The sequence below is a fragment of the Clytia hemisphaerica genome, unplaced genomic scaffold, assembly GCF_902728285.1.
Source record: "Clytia hemisphaerica strain Z4C2 unplaced genomic scaffold, Clytia hemisphaerica genome assembly, whole genome shotgun sequence".
Lineage (NCBI taxonomy): Eukaryota > Metazoa > Cnidaria > Hydrozoa > Leptothecata > Clytiidae > Clytia > Clytia hemisphaerica.
The window spans coordinates 1,216,459-1,227,182 of NW_027103247.1; the positions used below are offsets into that span (position 1 = coordinate 1,216,459).

The window sequence follows — 10,724 nt, forward strand, 5'->3', positions numbered from 1 at the left end:
AATTGGGATGAATAATAAGTCAAAAAGCACTTTTTTCATGATTTTGAGATTTTGAGACAAGTCTTTTAGAAAAATTTTCCGAAAATACACCATCTACCGCAAAAAAAATTTCAAAATATTTCTTCTTCGACCAAACAAAGGTCTTCAAAGTTGAAATACTCTTCGTCACAAAAGTCTTCATTTTCTTCTTCATCAAAAATTTTTTCTTTGCGATTCATAAATTTTTAGACTCAAGGATAGTTGGTTTAACAGAAAATGTATAACATGTCAAAGTTTTGATAGCTACATCAAGCAGAAGATTATATTTTGTACATGACAAATATCAAAATTCACTATGGTTAGACCATTAATTTATAATATCAAAATCTCTATTAAGCATTGAGAAATTTGAACTCATGAATATTCGATAACAAACTGTTTTGCTAATTGCTAAGCAAACAGAAAAAGAAAAATTGAAAGAAAAGTATAATTTAATGGTATAGACTTGCCAAGAATGGACATTGATAAATTCTTGACCTCAAAACTTTTTATTCAACTCTTTCAAGATGGCCCCAGCTAACAATAGCAATACTTTTCAGCTGCCGTAACTTTTTGTGAGGACCTAATTCAAAGATCTGGCTGAAAAGATAGATATATAGATAAAAAGATGATAGATTGATATATATTTTTACTTGAAACAATGGAATTCAAATCCCCAGCCCTAATGAAATTGGGAATACAAAATCCCCACTGGCTGAATAAATTCTACCGGGTCTGTGAGAAGGGGTACTAAGTAAAGTTAACACACTATTGAAAACCATTCATATCTATCCTAAGGCAACATGGCATTTTTTATTCTACTCAAAATGTTAGAAATTTTAGTGCGACAAAAACCTTCAATGAGTTCGTTAAGCCCCCCCCCCTTGGATAAGTCCCATAATCTCCGAACACTATTTTTGAATCTGGCGAAATGTTTGTCTTCTCAGGTAATTATGGCATGTCTCAAAAACCTGAAAATTACCATAATTTTTGAAGACCATTAGCCGGCAGAAAATGAGCAAACCAATGATTTGCTACGAAGGATACCATGATGAAGTTTCGCTGTAGGGGTGTTACCTAATTGTTTACACCCTTATTTTCGCGAAAAACCGCAAAAACTAAAAAGTGTTGACGTTAGCAAAACTTGTTTTTCAAATATCTCCAGTTTGGCTAATGGTAGAAACATGAAATTTGGATTAACGTTGAATATCATTAAAAGGGTAATTTTTCAAAATAAAACTTTTGAAAGTTTTGCTGTCGTCAGCAGAATATCAGCAAAATATACAACATTTTGCAAAAAAGTGCTGATGTCAGCAAAATTTCAATTTTTTTTTTTTGCAAAATGATCCTTCTCATGATCTGCAACTTCATTCTCCCAGACTTTCCCATTGGAAAAATTAGCAAAAATATCGTCCCCAGTGGAAAATTATACTCCAATTTTTGTCCCCACTGAAAATAATCAAATAAACTAATCCTCACTAAAGAGTATTATGCTATTTTCCAATCCCCACTGAATATATTGGCTTGAAAACAATAGATTTAACTCCCCAGCTATAAAAAATATCAGAATTTCAAGTCCCATCGAGTTTCAGTCCCCTATTTTTACCCTCTCTTACCTGTATCTTTTTATTTACAATTACCATAAAAGTATCAATTCATTATCAGAATATTACAAATGATTACAAATAATTAGTGAATTCAACATTCGAAATATAATCATCTGCAGCATACCACGGATCACCAGTAAAAACTTGAACATTATAAAATTGTTGAGCTTGTTTTTTGATTACAGAATGTACTTCCAATCCATCGAATATGATGAAATATTTGTAATATCCATTTGAGATATACCTCTGATGAACTGTCACGTGATGACTTTTCCCAATCTTGATTGGTGGATCGTGACAATGATTTACATTACCGTTGATGTCATAGCAAATGTGTAAAGTGTCAGTACTTGGGGAAAGAAAAATTGCCGGCAACCGACTATAATTTTCACCGGTTGAGAAATGAATAATACTTTTCCAATATCCTAATCGAGACTTTTCGATTCGTATCGTTAGTGATAAAGACCATTCAGTTGAGATTCGAGGAATCGTATGGATCAAATTGTTCTGTGTTACTTTCATTTCTAAGGATATAATTTAACAATGATATGTTGTATGCTCTAAATACATTTATCACATCAGATTTGTGCAGCAGACGGCCTATAAAGGGGCGCTTCGAAAACACGTCAGCTGCAATTCAAGATATCTTCCCTGGTAAAAATTCTTGAAAAGTTCTTGAAAAGATCTTATCAAGAAACTTTGCTTATTCCTTTTCAGTTTCTTACTACGAACGTGCCAAGATCTTTCAAGATCTTTAACGATCTGATAAGACTCTTTTATAAGTTTTGAATAAGATTCTTGTCCCTTACAGTGATTCAAGATCTTGACGGAATCTTAAGTAAAAGTAAGTCGGAGGTGACCTGAAGGCTCCACTTTCGATAGCTATCTACCTGAAGGTAGGGGGGGATTGCTCCGCTTACTTGGTGAGCATCAAGCAGAGAGGCTTCAAGTACCATTTTGGGAATCTTTGGTGTGACCCGACCGGGGGTTGAACCCACAACCTTGCGCACCGTAGACGGATGCTCTACCACTGCACTACGGTCGCTGACGGGATTTTACTACTATCCCCGTTCAGTTATTGAATAAGGGCCGAAAGCTTCGCTCGAGTGACAGCATTCAACTGATGACCTCGTCATTAATCAACTATTTCATTAATACAGTCAATGATAACACACACACAAAAGAAAAAAACCACTTACCGTATTTCGAAGCTGACCAAAAACTGTTTCGTAAATACTATCCTAAGAGATTGCTCTCCTTGAGTCTAAAGATCCTTCTTATGAAAAACAATCATAACCAGAAATTTACTGCTTTTAAGATTCTTAACTCAAACTTGATAAGAACCCTAGAATCTTAAAGCTTCTTGCACGTAATAGTTAGTTAAGATTTGGAAAGTCTCTTTATAAAAACTTTACAAGTTACGCAAAGAATCTTAAAATATTTTATGGCTCAAGATTTCGTAAGATTCTACTTAAGAACTTAATAAGAAATAATAATTATCTTACTATAAATATGCGGGAAGAATCTTGACAATTCTTAACGATTTCTTTACAAGATCTTTAAAGATCTTTTTGTTGGAAGAAATTTTCGAGATTGCCTAAGAATCGTTGTAAGATCTTACAAAGATTTTATAAGATTCTTACTTGTTAAAGATCTTGAAAGATCTTCAACGATCTTTTCAGATCTTTTCAAGAATTTTTACCAGGGTTAATTCTATGCCCGATCTGATCGTCCCCATAGGTGCTATCAATTTCTTTCCCTTTCCTATGGATTGGCCATAAAATTATTTACATTGTTCACGGGCACAATAATTTAAGAAATGGGCTCAGAAGTACTTTTTCAATTATATGTTTAAGGTTTCTACGGAGATGCAAAATTTTTTATACTTGAGAGTGGTTACATTAGAAAATTAAGTTTTTACCACAAAATATTTACCTGAGTCGACTAACATGCTCGGGTGAACGCCATGAACATTAGGTGGTATGTTTGATTCACATCTTAGCGAAAAGCAACATTTGGATTGGTACTAAAAATAAGTATGAGAAAATCCTGCTACAGTACAAGCCTGTCAAAAAAAACAGCAAAAACAAATCTTGACGTTTAACGAAGAAAAATGGACACCCCATGTTAGATACCAATTCTTAGTAGAAATTGGATCCTGAAAATTGAGATCATTGATGGTGAAACCTGGATCCTGCCAGATTATAATCTGACAGGTTCTGCATGGAAAAAACCTCATACAGTAAGAAAACTTTGAGTGATTGACACTAATGATTCTAGCAGAAATGTAAAATCTATTTCAGACAAAATTTCTCTCTTCAAGACTATTTTAGTTTGTCAAAAGAAAATGCATACCATTAGAATGATACAATACAATATTGTACTATTCTTCCAATCCTTTTCCATCTGCAACCTCGGTTTTATCTACATTTGAGTTTTTATAGTTTAGACTGTGGATGAGAAAAGTTTAGAATCAAGATAAAACTTCAAACATTCAGTGTAGGAGATTATATAAGAGAAACCTCCAGACCTTGAAAACTAAAATGGTGCTGTTTATTGAAAGAACCTTCCTATAAGTATGACTCATCAATATCCAAAAAACAAAATGGGGCACGCGCTTCGCCTCGTGCTGTTTTTTCTGGATTCTTCTTCCTTTTCTTTCTAATTCTGAAACTTCCTACTATAATGTATCCATGCGCAATCAATGTTTAAACAGATACACCTTTTTCTTTATAAAGAACAATTTTATAAGAACAACGAGACCCAAACTCGCAAAAAAATAAGAACAATTTAACCCTTTGAGTGCCAGGGTCCTTTTTTCTAAGTTTTTTTTAAAAAATCGCTAGTTCAAACTTTAAGGGCTTATATCTCCTGATCTAGAAGGAATTAGAAGCTCGTATATAGCTCGTTGGATAGCTTAGAGTCTCTTCTTTCTTTTGGGCGCCTTCGGCGCCGCCCGATTTAGGAAGGGCGTGGTGGGGCGGCGGCCAAGGGGGGGGGGGTAGGTTAGGGAATTAAAGCAGTCAGGCCCGCTGCGCGGACCTGACTGAACTGATGAAAAGGTGCCCAGTGGTAAAATTTCAAATCAATTCACTAGAAGACAGAATAAAGTAAAACAGGGCCAAATTTGGAGGTTCTTGGATCACTCGTTGACCAAAAATAGTCAAAAAACGGTCAGAATCTCAAAAAAGTGAATTTTTGTCAATTTTTTGCATTTTTTTGACTTTTTTGCTTAAAATTTCGCTGGAAAGACTCACTTTTGAATTTTTTTTTGCTTGACCATAAAGGACAATCTAATTCCTACGAGTTCGACCAAAAATAACGATTTCTAACTCAAACTGGGCATTACAGGAGGGCTTCGCCCTCCTATATAGCCCATGTCGTATATATACGACATCGGCACTTAAAGGGTTAAACAAAGTGAAAAAAAAATTTTGAAAATGTGATTTTTTGGTGTTTTTCAGCATTTTTGAGTGAGTTTAGGCCAAAAATTGAGAAATCTAAAAAAAAAAATAATTTTTGCAATTTTTCTTTAACCCTTTGAGTGCCAGGGTCCTTTTTTCTAAGTTTTTTTTAAAAAATCGCTAGTTCAAACTTTAAGGGCTTATATCTCCTGATCTAGAAGGAATTAGAAGCTCGTATATAGCTCGTTGGATAGCTTAGAGTCTCTTCTTTCTTTTGGGCGCCTTCGGCGCCGCCCGATTTAGGAAGGGCGTGGTGGGCGGCGGCCAAGGGGGGGGGGTAGGTTAGGGAATTAAAGCAGTCAGGCCCGCTGCGCGGACCTGACTGAACTGATGAAAAGGTGCCCAGTGGTAAAATTTCAAATCAATTCACTAGAAGACAGAATAAAGTAAAACAGGGCCAAATTTGGAGGTTCTTGGATCACTCGTTGACCAAAAATAGTCAAAAAACGGTCAGAATCTCAAAAAAGTGAATTTTTGTCAATTTTTTGCATTTTTTTGACTTTTTTGCTTAAAATTTCGCTGGAAAGACTCACTTTTGAATTTTTTTTTGCTTGACCATAAAGGACAATCTAATTCCTACGAGTTCGACCAAAAATAACGATTTCTAACTCAAACTGGGCATTACAGGAGGGCTTCGCCCTCCTATATAGCCCATGTCGTATATATACGACATCGGCACTTAAAGGGTTAAACAAAGTGAAAAAAAAATTTTGAAAATGTGATTTTTTGGTGTTTTTCAGCATTTTTGAGTGAGTTTAGGCCAAAAATTGAGAAATCTAAAAAAAAAAATAATTTTTGCAATTTTTCTTTAACCCTTTGAGTGCCAGGGTCCTTTTTTCTAAGTTTTTTTTAAAAAATCGCTAGTTCAAACTTTAAGGGCTTATATCTCCTGATCTAGAAGGAATTAGAAGCTCGTATATAGCTCGTTGGATAGCTTAGAGTCTCTTCTTTCTTTTGGGCGCCTTCGGCGCCGCCCGATTTAGGAAGGGCGTGGTGGGCGGCGGCCAAGGGGGGGGGGTAGGTTAGGGAATTAAAGCAGTCAGGCCCGCTGCGCGGACCTGACTGAACTGATGAAAAGGTGCCCAGTGGTAAAATTTCAAATCAATTCACTAGAAGACAGAATAAAGTAAAACAGGGCCAAATTTGGAGGTTCTTGGATCACTCGTTGACCAAAAATAGTCAAAAAACGGTCAGAATCTCAAAAAAGTGAATTTTTGTCAATTTTTTGCATTTTTTTGACTTTTTTGCTTAAAATTTCGCTGGAAAGACTCACTTTTGAATTTTTTTTTGCTTGACCATAAAGGACAATCTAATTCCTACGAGTTCGACCAAAAATAACGATTTCTAACTCAAACTGGGCATTACAGGAGGGCTTCGCCCTCCTATATAGCCCATGTCGTATATATACGACATCGGCACTTAAAGGGTTAAACAAAGTGAAAAAAAAATTTTGAAAATGTGATTTTTTGGTGTTTTTCAGCATTTTTGAGTGAGTTTAGGCCAAAAATTGAGAAATCTAAAAAAAAAAATAATTTTTGCAATTTTTCTTTAACCCTTTGAGTGCCAGGGTCCTTTTTTCTAAGTTTTTTTTAAAAAATCGCTAGTTCAAACTTTAAGGGCTTATATCTCCTGATCTAGAAGGAATTAGAAGCTCGTATATAGCTCGTTGGATAGCTTAGAGTCTCTTCTTTCTTTTGGGCGCCTTCGGCGCCGCCCGATTTAGGAAGGGCGTGGTGGGCGGCGGCCAAGGGGGGGGGGTAGGTTAGGGAATTAAAGCAGTCAGGCCCGCTGCGCGGACCTGACTGAACTGATGAAAAGGTGCCCAGTGGTAAAATTTCAAATCAATTCACTAGAAGACAGAATAAAGTAAAACAGGGCCAAATTTGGAGGTTCTTGGATCACTCGTTGACCAAAAATAGTCAAAAAACGGTCAGAATCTCAAAAAAGTGAATTTTTGTCAATTTTTTGCATTTTTTTGACTTTTTTGCTTAAAATTTCGCTGGAAAGACTCACTTTTGAATTTTTTTTTGCTTGACCATAAAGGACAATCTAATTCCTACGAGTTCGACCAAAAATAACGATTTCTAACTCAAACTGGGCATTACAGGAGGGCTTCGCCCTCCTATATAGCCCATGTCGTATATATACGACATCGGCACTTAAAGGGTTAAACAAAGTGAAAAAAAAATTTTGAAAATGTGATTTTTTGGTGTTTTTCAGCATTTTTGAGTGAGTTTAGGCCAAAAATTGAGAAATCTAAAAAAAAAAATAATTTTTGCAATTTTTCTTTAACCCTTTGAGTGCCAGGGTCCTTTTTTCTAAGTTTTTTTTAAAAAATCGCTAGTTCAAACTTTAAGGGCTTATATCTCCTGATCTAGAAGGAATTAGAAGCTCGTATATAGCTCGTTGGATAGCTTAGAGTCTCTTCTTTCTTTTGGGCGCCTTCGGCGCCGCCCGATTTAGGAAGGGCGTGGTGGGCGGCGGCCAAGGGGGGGGGGTAGGTTAGGGAATTAAAGCAGTCAGGCCCGCTGCGCGGACCTGACTGAACTGATGAAAAGGTGCCCAGTGGTAAAATTTCAAATCAATTCACTAGAAGACAGAATAAAGTAAAACAGGGCCAAATTTGGAGGTTCTTGGATCACTCGTTGACCAAAAATAGTCAAAAAACGGTCAGAATCTCAAAAAAGTGAATTTTTGTCAATTTTTTGCATTTTTTTGACTTTTTTGCTTAAAATTTCGCTGGAAAGACTCACTTTTGAATTTTTTTTTGCTTGACCATAAAGGACAATCTAATTCCTACGAGTTCGACCAAAAATAACGATTTCTAACTCAAACTGGGCATTACAGGAGGGCTTCGCCCTCCTATATAGCCCATGTCGTATATATACGACATCGGCACTTAAAGGGTTAAGAACAATGCTGAGTCTTGAATTACTCAATTTTAAGCAATTTAGGGGTCAAAGTGGTAAAAAAGGGTATAACGCCTAAATACCTAAATCACGCCCTATAAGAACAGGATAAGAACAATTTGAAGCTTAGATTGCCGAAAAATAAAAATAAACGAGCCTCACCAAAATTTTACTGGTTCTTATGAAAAACAGTGACAAACATTGACAAATCCGCAATCCAAGGGCAATCCAACAAGGCAAAAAAACAGACTGCGGAGACTGAAATTCAACAAATTTTCGAAAGTCTTCATTTACAAGTCTGCTTTCTTCTATCTACCGAGATAACATAATACGATACTACGATACTAGATACGGGCGGCGTTAAACTTAAAGTTCTAAATGATAAATCAAAGTCTCTTTCTCTTAATTTGAAAGTCTTCATTTATAATATCATTGAGAAATTTGAACTCATAAATATTCGATATCAGACAAACTGTTTTGCCAATTGCTAAGCAAACAGAAAATGAAAAATTGAAAGAAAAGTAAATATGGACTTGTCAAAAATGAATCTTGATAAATTCTTAAACTCAAAACTTTTTATTCAACTCTTTCAGGATGGCCCTAGCTAACGATAACGAACTTTTCGGCTGCCGTAACTTTTTGCGAGGACCTAATTTAAAAATCTGGCTTAAAAGATAGAGCATAAAAAGAGCTTTCCAACAAACTCAAACATGACCTATTTAGACTTCTCTAAAGCTGAGATAATTGCATCTGAAGTTGAAATTTCTAAAAAACGAAAAAAATCGATTTTTTCGATTTTTGTAACCCTGAAAGAATTAAAAGTACTTCGCTGCCCAAAATGTTAAGAACAAGTTAAGAACAAGTTAAGAACATTTGAAGGCTTTGTGGACTCAAAATCACCCTATTTCCTAAGATAATGGTCAAGAATATTCACAAAATGGTCAAAATAAGAACATGTTAAGAACATTTTTAGGCTTAAAACTCAAAAAGTTAAGAACATCCTAAAGCTTCAACAAATTTGGATGTTCTTATAAAGACACGCCCTTCTCACAGACCCACTGGGAACCCTTGCCATTGGTAAAACTGGCCAAAAAATCGTTCCTGGTGGAAAAGTATACTCGAATTATTATCCCCACTGATAATAATAAACCAATCCTCACTGCAAAATTTTATGTTATTTTTCCAAACTCCACTGAATTTTCTGACTTGAAAACAATGGAATTCAAATCCCCAGCCATAAAAAAAATGGGATTACAAATCCCCATCAAATTTCAGGCTGTTATTTTTATCCCCACTGGCTGAAAAATTCTACCGGGTCTGTGAGAAGGGAGTGTACTAAGTAAAGTTAACACACTTTTGAAAACTATTCACATCTATCCAAGACAACATGGTATTTTAATTCTACTCAAAATGTTAGCATTTTGAATACGACAGTAACCTTCAATGAATTTGTTAAGTCCCCCCTGGACAAGTCCCATAATCTCCGAACGTTATTTTTGAATCTAGTAAAATGTTTCTCTTTTCAAAAATTGTATATCATTGGGCCATTCCAATTATATATACAGGGGATTGGACGAACATTTTTAAGAGGTAACCCGAAAAGATTTCCAGGGGGTATTCTTTTCATTTTTCCAAGGGGGTAAAAAGTTATTCTAAGATTTTCAGGAGATGAAAAATAATTTTAATTCATCCACCCTCATTTTAAGGTACGAAAATAATTTTTCCAAGTAAATTTTTTTTCAAATTTTGCCTTTTTCCACACATTTACAATAATTTTTTCTGACTTAAAAGGCTTCGTCCACCCCCCTGTATGGTTTTTAATGGAACAACCCATTCTCCTCTCCCTCTTTCAGAAAATATCAAATATCATTATTAAAGATCAAGGGTGAGAATACTGTAGCGCTTCACCTTTTTTTCTTTTTGTTTTCCTTCATTAAAAATGGCGCCATAATCGGGAATAAATTCTAACATAATTTTTGAGGAGGGGATGGCCTAAATCTCATTCGAATATTGTTTACTTCGCTTAGAAGATATTAATAAGTTTTTTAGCACCCTGTTCTAACTTTTACTTTTTTTATATGTACAAACGTAATGAAAATTCTAGGGGTGTAAAAAAGCCCAAGGTAAAGCTATGCATGAGGGCCCCCCAGTGGGCCACGCAATCAGGCAATTTCTTTTTTTGAAATTTACTCATTCACATAATATTTTTTCGCCCCCTGTGATAATTACCAATACATAAATTTTGAAATTACTGACAGTGTTTTGCAGATACTAAGAGTATTAGTAGCTAGGAATTTTACGCGTTCAAAAATGTTTGAATGTCTTAAGGTCTCTGGTCATAGTGAAAAATGAATTTCAGAATTTGAAGATAAAACCTTATGTTTTCGCTTCTTTGACATGTTTAAGAACAAACTGCTTTTGAAAAAATGAGTTGAAGTAATGACATCATGATTAATTAAGGAATAAGTGTGACATAGACCTTAATAAAACGTCATAAGGACGCTATTCATATACTTTCACAAAAAAAAGCCTAATCTCCTTTGGGAAATCATTTTATTGTTTCAAACTTTTTTTAAGTTAATGACAAATAATTTCTTTATTTAGATTTTTTCGGAAAAATTTTCTATTTGGCTACATCCCAAATTATAGCTGTTTTCGTATGGAAATTTAGCGGAGAAAATTGCCAAAAATGAGTTTACAAAAATTTCCCGAAATTGTACTTTTAG

General features: G+C 35.1%; 1 long non-coding RNA gene across 1 annotated transcript; it reads right to left on the minus strand.

The window, feature by feature from the left end:
- Positions 1-1,655: 1,655 nt before the first annotated feature.
- LOC136811370 (uncharacterized) lies at positions 1,656-4,071 on the minus strand. The gene is made up of 3 exons (XR_010847242.1): positions 3,981-4,071; positions 3,561-3,651; positions 1,656-2,149 (listed from the first exon to the last, which is right to left on the minus strand). It is a non-coding gene; the product is annotated as an uncharacterized lncRNA (long non-coding RNA).
- Between the last annotated feature and the right edge of the window lie 6,653 nt (positions 4,072-10,724).